We start from the raw sequence: 12,414 nt of genomic DNA, 5'->3' as shown, positions 1-12,414 counted from the left end.
TGACTTGATTGGAGTAGGTTTTACAAGGACTCACTGTTGTCATCCAGTGTTCACCCTGGGTATGTCTGGACATCTTGAGCATGGCCCCCATATGTTATGGACTACTACAGTCACTCAATAATGTCACGCACTGCAGTGTCATACATAACTATTGTTCAGTAGATGCAAGATCTGCTACTCTATTAACTTTTTATGTGGACTATAGTAATATTTGGAAACACTCTCTGGTGTTGTCTAGTAATTCCCCAATGCATCTGTAGTGCTGCATACGTGGGTATTCTTTCACCTTTCTGCTGATTGCAATTAAAACATTATCCCTGGTGTCTAGTTTCCCCCCCAATGCATGTTTCATGCTTCAGACGTTATTATACTATCAGCTGTCCTGAGATGTCCTGGTGTCTCATGTGCCTGTCCATGTACTGCACAATTTTAAAGGGAAGTTGAGAGGTATGAACAACCTCACACTCACACATGTGCATACATGGACACACACAAACACACACACAAATACACACACACACACACACACACACACACACACACACACACACACACACACACCCTACATACATCAACCCCCCTCCACTCCACCAGATTGCACTTACAGACAAAATAGCCCCCACCTCACCACCCCCCCCACACACGCACACACACTTACAATTGAGGATGCACAAAGATATTACACACGGACCTACCATTACCCATCTGTCAACATGCATGACATATGGCACTCAACAGCATGCAGTGCAGCTACAGTCAATCCCTGCTAGCAACATTATACATCTTTGTGATGCATGGGCTGTGCTAGTAGGTGATGCCCATTCCCCTGGAACACACTGCACCCATGTACACAGTATTGCTGTGCACCTGTTTGGCACTCCGGCATGTACTGTGCACCATACCTCACAGGTGAAAACACCATTGCTGAATGTGTATTATTGTGTCAGTTATGTTTGCTCTGCTCCTCACAGCCCCTCTGTGTTTGTCTGATACATACCCGAGATTATATGTGGACAGATGTCATTTGTGAATGACTGATGTCTGATTTACAGATCACATCATCAGCAGTGCATGTATGGTCAATACAATACAATTACACTGACAACTTTCAAACCTTACCATGGCTATGGGAAGAGTACACACCCTTATTGATATGATGCCCTCTTCCTTGATATGCCATGGGACCACATTACTGCATATGTTAACATTACATAAACCTGATATGTGACATATGACCTGTGCAATCAAATGCAGTGTCAAACAAATGTGTTAGTTGTGCAGATGCTGATTGAGAAGCATACAATTTGTGGGTGCATATATGTGCACCCCCTCATCATGATGGTTTGTTGCACCTACTGTTATGTGTACTACAGCAGTCACTATTCCTGGCAGGGGTATACTAGCATGGGCCATCTGCATTTACCAGTATTTGGTCAGTCTGCCCTACAAATATCCCCCAACTCTGCATGATTGCAAGGTCAACTCATGTGCACATCCCTTGGAGGTCACACAGTGCCCTCACTATTGCTGTGGAGTCAGGGTTATGTCTGCCACAGTTCCTGACCTTGACTGTGTGCAGATATAGCCATTCATAACATCCTTTGGATCTCTGCTTCATTGCACTTTTGTGTCATGATGACACCCCCTCCCCACCCTCAGCCTTTTTGCAGATGCTTGACAACTATGTGTGTCATTTTGCAGTGTCCCAAACACTGAACACCATGTGTACCAGCCTAGTCCCTGCTAATGAATGGCAAATATACAGGTGTACACTGGCACTGGCAAGGTACAGATGGGGATGGTGGGCCTGAGGTGTTTGTTGTGCAGCACATGTATCTTAATTGATGCTGTCTGTAGGTTTCCAACGTGGTCTTGGTACACCAGTACACTTTGCAATGCATGCCTTTTGGGGACCTTTGCTGTTATGCATATGCTACCTGTAGAGAGGCCTGTCTGATGTTTCCTGTGGTACAACTGCCCCATCTGATTACCCTAACCCATGGGCCACACTTATGCAGAGTCCATGCAGTTGCTGACATGGGTACTGCACAGCTAGTACTTGCTAGACATTCCTGCAACTCCCTCAGTGTTGTGGCATGTTACTAGGCAGCCTGCATGACAGGTTTGCAACATGTGATGACCTCTGTCTTGGATGTCCATCTGTTTATTTTCTACATTAATCCTGCCCCATACATCCTCTCCACATACATGACTGTCTGCACTGTTTGCCATGGTATATGCAATGGTGAGGTATGGCTACATGTCCAACTCCTGGGTGCTACCTGTTGGGTATGGGATCCATGCCATGGCATGTAAGATGTGTGCAAGCCATGGCTACCTCTGTTGCAGGTAAGTGAACACATTTGATGGCCAAGCGTCTTGGACAGCAGACCATTTATTAATGTGACATTGGGGACCTGTACTTGCTCTGAGGTCCATACTCATGATGATTGCATGCTGTCAGTACCTCAAAAGCTGCTTCCACTATATGTTATCTGGAGTGTATGCACACATATGCTTCCAGTGTTTGTGAAGGTATGTATTCCCCATATTTGCTGTCCTAACATAGGATTCCATATTACACATTCATTGCTGATGTTAGGACCACATTGCAGGTTGTAAGGGTTGGTGACTGCAGTATTGTGATATGCCATAGTGTAGATCTGTAACAGTTGCCATTGCAATAGTGATATATACACTGTTGTAGCACTGTATAAGGGTGATGTTTCAGACATGTCCTTACTGTAGGCCATTTGTCCCACCATTATGTTCATCTCTGTGCACACATCTTGCAATGACAGGATGTTAGTTATATTGCAGGAGTCTTACATACCCTTCAGATACACCATCATGGTGACCACTGTGATGCAGTGCAGTTAACAGCAACAACATGAACATGTACAGCATGCATTATGGGTAGGTGTGTTAAATTTGTGCATGGAATACACCATGGCCATAACATGACAGGTGTATTGGCAAACCTGAACAAACACCATACTCACCAGCTACAGGCTGCTGCCCTGGAGGTATATCAGAGGGACCTACATAATTGTGTGAGAGATGTGACATCAGTAGCCACACCTGTAGCATTGGTACAGGGTGGGTGCAGCATTACAGTGCATCAAAAGTACAAACACACAATATTACAGATTATGCACATCTGTTTATTACTACAACACAGCAACAGACTATATATGTTTCATCTCGCATATGCATGATCTAACTCTACAGATGTGGATGGCTACGCAACAGTGGTCTACTGATGTGTCCTGTGGCCTTACCTGCATGCTCTTCTGCCATTGTGTGGGAAGCACACACCTCCACTATGCTCTCCAGCAGGTGTTGTGTTTGCGGGTGGGCAGGTGCCCCGAGGCTGGCAAGGAGCTCCTCAACATGTGTCAGGGGGGCTGAATGGCATGACCCCCCATTGCAAGCTGGTTCCCCCTAACCGCAGCAGCATGCCAATGAGCATGGTAGAGTAGATCAGTGCATCGATGTCAGACCTGCTCATAACTGTGGTTATGCAGGCCAACATCGTTTACCCTGTAGACAAGATCGTTCCACAGGGCGATCCTCTCCTGCAGATCATGGGCTGTACACAGAAACAAGGTGTTGTAGTGCTGCACCAGGTACGTGATGATGATATAATTCTCCTCTGTTGTGTACATAGGCATGTGTTCCCTGGACATATTGCCTGAAAGACATAAAGAGGGAAACAGGTCTGAGGACTTCATATTGCAAGGTTATCATAGTTGTTAATACACATCCCTGTCTCACCACCAGCATATCTGCAACAACAATCTGGTCACGTAACTCAACGGGTATGTCTGCAGAAGACTTACCGTTGGGACATATATCGTATTGTTCAACAATTTGTGCTATGTGTTTGTAGTCATGTTTCATGTTGAAACACAATCATTGGTGGTCTGTTACAGACAATGTCACCTGCATGCCATTGTAAGAGCCACTATGGTTCCATATATGCATGTGTTCTGTTTGCTATGTGACTGCTGCACATCTGTTGTTTTGTGTTAATGGGGATATATATGCATGCTGTTAGACATAATCCAGGAATGTGTGGACTATTACTACCCACATATGTTCTATAACAGTGACACAATAGCATGTTTGGGAAACAGTTGCCAGCAGAACCACCTATCCCACCTCATCTGACTATGTTACCAGGTCACATCACATCTGGGACCCACCCTGGGACCTCCTCATCTACTGGTCCTGCACTACCTTCAGGTGGAACCACCTCAGGGGATGGTGTTCACCCCCCCACCGGGAGCACACACACAGACAAGATCCTGTCACCCGAAGTCAGGTTCAGGGTCCGGTGCATAGGGAGCTCCACAGAGATTTGGTGGATGTGCTACAGCACCTTGAGGCCCTCAGTACACACTCACAGGGTCCACATGCTCCTCTTGCTCAGCACCCAGCCCAGGCACCTTCAGGGCCGTGAAGATGATGTTGTGACTGCCCATGGGTGGGGACCTTGGTCCCATTGTTTCCATATGGGGGCTCATGGGCTTCCACATCCCAGACAACACTCCCCATTCAGGGTGTTTACCTACCACATGTGTTATATACCATCCCTGTATGCTGTCTTGTCTGTCTTCCAACCCAACCTACCTCCCCAAATATACCTATTATCCTTCCCCAAATTACCAATCCAACCTTCACAAGCAAAGGGAATGTGTTCCCAACATGGGGTTCACATTTGCATTAACCATCCATTTTGCACCCACTTACTGCTGTATATATAAATATATGTGTGTAGTGATATATGTGATGTTCCCTCATACATATCAGGCAGCACTGTCATTCAACAGTAGGGGACATGTATTTATATAAATATGTGTGTGTGTTTGTATATATGTAGACATACACAAACACACACACACACACACACACACACACACACACACACACACACACACACACACACACACACACACACACACACATACACACACGTGTGTGTGTGTAGATATATTATGAGTTGTATATATATATATATATATATATATATATATATACACATATACACACACATATAAGTGTCTGTATATCTGTAGATATGCATGTACATATATATATATATATATATGTGTGTGTGTGTGTGTGTGTGTGTGTGTGTGTGTGTGTGTGTGTGTGTGTGTGTGTGTTTGTGTGTGTGTACACATATATATACCTATATATATATATATATATATATATATATATATATATATATATATATATATATGTATATATATATATATATATATATATATATATATATATATATATATATATATATATATATATATATATATATATATATAGGGGGGTGCATTCAGACATCAGGTTCACACTCTCTAACTCTCCTTCCTGCACAGCTGCACCGTTCTGCCTTGCTACAACACAGATAGTTGCCACATGTGGACACAGCCTAACATTATGGGGGTATATATAGGGACAGATTGCAGGTAAGCCTATTACACACCTATGGCATTTGTGCATGCTACATTACACGTTAACATGACTGTCCTGCAAGTGGTGGGCTCTGAAACTCGCAGTCCATCATAACAGCATTACTTCCACCACCAGCTATTGGTCACACTAATATACATGTCTTGCAGTACACAACATCCACTATGATGGCGTACATCTTGTCAGTCAGTGATGATCTGCACAGTTGACAGGTATGGCCACTGCCCACAGGGACAGACACTATTGTCCATAGCAGTTGTTAAGCTGGACATCATTACAACAACAACACCTGATGGCACATATAAATCATGCCACATCATCTATCCCATTATTATGGACCAAATACTACATTCAATTACATGCATATATGCTTCACATACCTGTTGTGGGAATGTGATCTCTTCTGGATACAGTTTGCTGTGTGGATGGCTGGATGTGTGTTTGTTTGTTTTTTCTTTCTTTCTTTCTTTCTTTCTTTCTTTCTTTCTTTCTTTCTTTCTTTCTTTCTTTCTCTCTCTCTGTCTCTCTCCACTAAATGGATTGAGCTGCTTTGAATAGATTGCAGCATGGATTTTGTAGGTGATGCACATGATCAGGTGATGGCCTCTGCACCAATCAGTGTCCACCACTTGCTACCTGCATGCAGCCTGCTGTGCAGTACTTCCAATTACCATTGTACATATATAAATACATTTTCTGTACTGTTGAATGACTGTGCTGGATGATATGTTTGTGCAACATCAAGGTTATGTATATCTGGCATGGCTTAGCGGTAAATCACTTTGGGTATAGTGTGCAGGGTCCTGGCTTTGAGACTTGCAAAGGCTGTTTATTTTGTTGCTGGGCAGAACAAGGGCCATTGGATACAGAGTGATTAAGGCACTTTTAAGCAGTTGTAAGTGGGTTTGTGCAGGTTTGCATGATAGTAAGCAATGCTAACCTCCGGTTACAGTTTGTTATACTCAGCTTCTAAATTGCTTAACTTGTGTAGGCATTGCTTATCCCCGCACAAATAGGCTTAAACCCGCTTACTGCTGCATAAAAGTGCTTACTCCCGCTTACCCCTGTGCTAATTTGTTTAAAAGAAAAGAAAAAGGGTTGATAGGAAAGTGGTGAAAAAGGGGAACAAAAAGGGAAAGACAGTAGGAAAAATAGCTAGGGATGTGCAGGAGGGTGTAGGGAAGGTCCATAGCTGCCCATTTCTTCTACAGCAACAGCTGTGCATATACACTGTATTTGGAGGTTGATTTGGAGCCTTAACCCCCTGGGATAGGGGTTTGGACAGCATAAATTTGTTGTGATACCAATTAGACCAAATTAAATGTGTCCAGTGGACACGTGTGTGAAATAGACAACTATGTATGGTGCAATTTTTTTTTTGGGAACAGATTGCCCTTTTTTTTAAGGTGAGAATGGGATGTTGGGGAGGGATAGTAGGTATATTTGGGGAGGTAGGTTGGGGAGGATGACAGACAAGACAGACAAGACAGCATACAGGGACAGTATATGACACATATTGGGGGTAAACACCTTGGATGGGGAGGGGTGTTTGGAAGTCGAAATGGAAAATGGAAACAGTGGGACTAAGGTCCCCACCCACGGGCAGTCACCACTGCAACTTCACGGCCCCAAAGGTGGCTGTGATGGAGGCTGGGTAGGAGAGGTAGGCTGATCCTCTAGATGCACTATGCATCCCTCAAGCTGGCATAGCAGATCTCCAAACTCCCTGCAGAGCTCACTATGCACCAGACCCCGGACCTGACGATGGGTGACAGTATCCTGTCCGCGCCCGCTCCCAAGGGGGGGCGAGCCCCATCCCCTGAGGTGGTTCCATCCGAAGGTGGTGCAGGACCAGCAAATGAGAAGGTCCTAGGGTGGGCCCCAGACATGCTGGTGCCTGGTGCCATGGCCAGATGAGGTGGAAGAGGTGGGTCCGCTGGGACCAGCCTTCCCAAAGGTGCTATGGTGTTTCAATTTTAAAACATATGTGGGTTAGTAATAGTTAACACATTCCAGGATTAGGTATAACAGCATGCATAGATATTCCTATTAACCCAAAACACCAGATATGGAACAGTTGCATAGCAAACAGAACACATACATATATGAAACCACAGTGGCCATTACAACAGCATGCAGGTACATTGATGGCAGCATGCCACCAGTGTGGGAGTATTTTAACATGGCACGTGCATAGAAACAAATTTCAGTATTTATCAGACAATAGGACATATGTCCCAACAGTAGATTTAATTGTACACATACCCACTGAGTTGTGTATTTAGACTATTGTTGCAGATAAGGTGGGGGGGTGTCAAGTAACAACTTGTATATCCCTGTAGTTCTCATTACTTTCTTAATCAGTGCTGTGATCTGTACCTTATAGTTATTATTACACTACCCTATGGCCTTAGTTTGGACAGTGGTATGGTTGTAGACAACTATATACGTGAACTGTGTTTTACCTGCAGTATACACCTCTTACCTGGTATACCTGCGGAGGTATTGTTTGTTAACACTACCTAACTGTTTCTACCCATATTCCCAGATTCCAGGTTGATGTTATGCACATACCATTCCATCTCTTATTGCACACACTCTGGGCAAGTCTTAGCAACATGCAAGTGAAACTGGGACATATTTTGACTATTGCCCTCATAAACCTTTGTTGAGTTGCTACAATGACAGGTTTGTTTTCATATACATTTTCTGAATATTTACAGGTCTGAAAGTCAGTAATATGTCATTAAATGCTGCCTAAATGTCAGAGATCATCACACTGATAGGCCAGGGGGACAGGGTAACAGGCAGCAGGTATGGGCCAATTATCTGGACATTCTGGACAAATCTGTACAGTTGAGGGGTATGATTCTGAATACAGCTTGCCACCACTCCAAGGATTCGAACCATGGCTGTGTCAGCTAAAAATAAAACAGTGTACATGACAGTTGAGTGTGCTATATAGACATTGCTGTGCATCTCATCTCTGATTTCTATTTATAAGTCTCCCATGGTTTTACAATCTGACCTTGTAATTACAACACTCTTATACAAGGTTTCCTAGACAGTTTTATTATGTAGCACTGTGTGGATGACAGTGATGAGTAATACCTTATTATTCAGAGAAACTGAAACACTAACAATGCCATACAATACCAGACTAAATAGTACCAGTCCAGGATTTCAGTCTTTTATTTCTAGGCACAGTTTTCGTATCGTACAGACGTGTGGGGGCAATGTTTGTTCACACTACCTGAATGTTGCCACACATATTCCCAGATTCCACATTAGTATTATGCACATACGTGTCTCACTGTGTTACTGCACACACACTGATCACAGCTTCACAACTTGGGGATGGAGATGGGACATACTTGGCTTATTACTCTCATAACATTTTGGTGAGTTGCTAGAGTGACAGGTTTGTTCTTATAGATATATTTCTGACAGTTATGATGTCTGACAATCAGTTGTATGTTATTATTTGCTGCCTAAACTTCTGGGACCATCCCACTGATTTGCCAGGGGGACAGGGTAACAGGCAGGAGAATTATGTCAATTATCTGGACTTTCTGACAATATCTGTACAGTTGTGGGGTATGATTCTGCATACAGCTTACTACCACTCCCAAGATTCAAACCATGGTTGTGTGTGCTAAAAATACAATACTTTATGCTTCAGTTGAGTGTGCTATTTGGATTATGTTGTCTATCTTTTCACTGTTTTCTAAGTCTCTCTCAGTTATACAATATGACCTTATGATTACAACAGTCTTATACAAACATTCCTACACATTTTATTTATGTAGCACAGTGCGGGTAACAGTGCTTAATACAACAGTACTATTAAGAGAATGCAACACTACATTACCATAATGATACCAGAGTAAACACAAGCAGTCCAGGAGCTAGACCTTTATTGCCAGGCTGTTAACCTTTTATTTACATACAACCTATATGAGACTCTTCCTGCCATATTGCCTGGTTTATTCAGTACATGCCATACACAATACAGGATTTATACTGGCAATTACCTTTCTACTACTTTTAGATTTATTTCTTATGACAGTACATGCAAGATTATTACTAACCTGCCTCGCGACACATCCTCTGCAGCCTACAGGCATGGGCTTCCTGATTTACAGCCCACTCTGCTGTTGCTATCAAAGACATGAGGAATATTTAGCCATACCTATCCATAATATACATGAGCTGGCAATTATTAAACAGGTAGTAGGATGAGTACTTACACATGGCTGAGACATCACCCAGCTGCCTAGCTTCTTGGATCCACTGATCCAAGAGCTCCCTCTTCCTCCATTTCAGACCGGCATAGTGATGCCTGACCTGCTCACCAGTTCGGGAGATACCAGTGGCACTGGTGAGGTCATGGGTGAGATGGTCCCAGGATTCCACTTTATATTGAGAACCCTGGTACTGGCCCTGCAGCAGTCTCTGGTAATGGTCTTTTACAAGGTGTCCTGCCATGACTGGACTCCTGGATGCCGCAGCACTGCACTCAAAAGTGCGATCCTTCTCCGACACTGGCTATAGTGCCTACAGGAGGAAGCTGTAACCAGTTATGAGATGTATTCCCACCTGTGGAGTTTAAATAGGGCCTATTTCCCACACTTTGCTGTGATTGGATAGTTTTGAAAATGCTAAGTTATGGGCAAACCTGCATTCCTAAGGTTGGCATTGCTTAAAGGGGCATACCAATGGGCAAATTGATTTAGCTGGGCTTACATTGCTTACACCTAGTAAGCAGGGGTGTGCAATGCTTAGCGTTGCTTATTTTTACATTTGCACACTATTTGATGTTTGGCATTGATTTATCATTCATTACATGTTATACATTTGTTTAGTATCCATGATTCATGTGTATGTACACTGCATGGGGTCCTTGTGTTTACTGGGAGATTTCACCACTTTATTACAATGACACCTCATATCTGGACTTAATGCAGTACACCATTTCACATATATATGTTATGTAGTAGGTTATACAACATAAAACTGTTTATAGATTCCTTTCACATGTAAATTGTGATTTTGCTGTAGTGAGGATCTGTTTGGGTATACCTCCATTTTTTTGTGTAGCTGTGATGGCTTACTGGTTAAGTGCTGTGACTCTAGTGTACAGGATTCTTAGGTTCAAGACCTGCAAGGCCTATTTATTTTGTTGCTGGGCAGAACAGGGGCTGTCGGATACAGAGTGATTAAAGCACTTAAATTAAAGTCTCCTTACCACATATATTTCAAGAAGTGGGAATGGACTTACCACATTTAGAAGGTGAGACTGTTACACAAACTACAAAAGTGACTGTGAATGTTGAATTGGACAATGCTGATATTCCCACTAGCCAAGTTTTGGAATCGCAGTCTAATGCCTTTAACAAGTGGGATAAGAATAGATTGAATATGAATGTTAATTTGTTTTCTGCTATTGGAAAGAGGACAGAAGTGTCTACCCTGCCGGCAGTGCAAGAACTGTATACCAAAATAGAAAAATTGATTTATAAGGAAACATCAGTATTTTATAACATTCATAGTTTGGAGCGCTACTTAGAACCGCAAATTACACCTAGAGGTCTTCGTGCAGTTAAAAATCCATCAACTCCCTATGGATAGAGGCAGCCCACAAGTGTACCAGTGAGTGGGTAGCTATCCTTATCGAAAGGGATACATCAAAAAGGAACATGCTAAAAATGGAAACAAAAAAATTATGTGCAGAAGTGCTGAAACAAACCTCTAATGCTGCACTTGAATCTTTTCTTAATGATATTAATGGTAGATTAGCTTCCAATGAAAAAGTACTTTTTAATCGCAAGTAAACTAAATTGCAACGAGACTTGCGAGATTATGAAAGGAAGAAAGCATTTGTGCTTTCTACCAATCAACAGTCTACACATCATAAAGTTAGATTTCAAAGAGAACAGGAAGCAAAGGAGCAGCACTCAGACTTCTATACATCGGCAGAAAGCGCGGTTTCTTCAGCAGATGAACGAGATAAGGAAGAACATTTTCCATGCTTGCCAACTCCACAACAAAGCGACTCTTTCAGGACAACATTTCGTGAGTCAACTAACAACAAAGGAGCTGGTAAAAAAATAACATGGTTTGGACAAGGTGGTAATAGAGAACAAAGTTATGGGCAATATAGCAAACGTTGAAAATGGACATATTAGTCAGGTATGGACTGTTAACTCAGACCCTTATGTTGTTAATTTATCTAGTTATGTATTTAATGAGTGGGAAATGTCTGTTTTAAACAAAGGTCTAAAATTTATTCCAACAGTAATTCCTAGACCTTAAGAATTGAAGAGTGAAATTTTCAAATTAGTACGCAAAATGCACATAAAGGAATATTTTTTTGAAACTAAAGTGATTGATAATATAGAATCATGCAATACAAGTAATTCTAAATCTGAGGAAAGTTTTTACTCATGTGAATCAGACATAGAAGCTAATGCATATAGTAAACTAGATACGTCTTGTATTAAAGTTAATAGCAAGTTTATGCCGCCTTGTAAAAATGAAAGTATTTTACGATTTAATACAGCTGTTAATGTCATGTTAGATAAGGAATTGACTGAATTTAATAAAAAGCTAGAATGTATAACATGACTAAGCAGAAATGGTTAAGTTTGAAACAGTTAAGTGAAAATATGAATTTGGTTTTCAAACCCTCAGATAAGGGGGGTAAGTTAGTCATCATGGATAATCAAGATTATTATAGGATGTGTATGGACCATTTAAATAATATTAATATATACTGCCAAGTGTCCAAAGCAAGATATTTAAAGGCAATTAATGATTATGAACGATTATTACATAAAGGAATACGTTTAAATTATTTTTCTAAAAAAGATGTTAATGACAAATTTAGCAGCAAAGATAGTGCGATTGCTAAATTTTATTGTGTTCCTAAAATAC

This window comes from Protopterus annectens, chromosome 1.part0, assembly GCF_019279795.1.
Source record: "Protopterus annectens isolate FY-2018-M chromosome 1.part0, PAN1.0, whole genome shotgun sequence".
In the NCBI taxonomy this organism is placed as follows: domain Eukaryota; kingdom Metazoa; phylum Chordata; order Ceratodontiformes; family Protopteridae; genus Protopterus; species Protopterus annectens.
Note: the sequence above shows the minus strand (reverse complement) of the source record.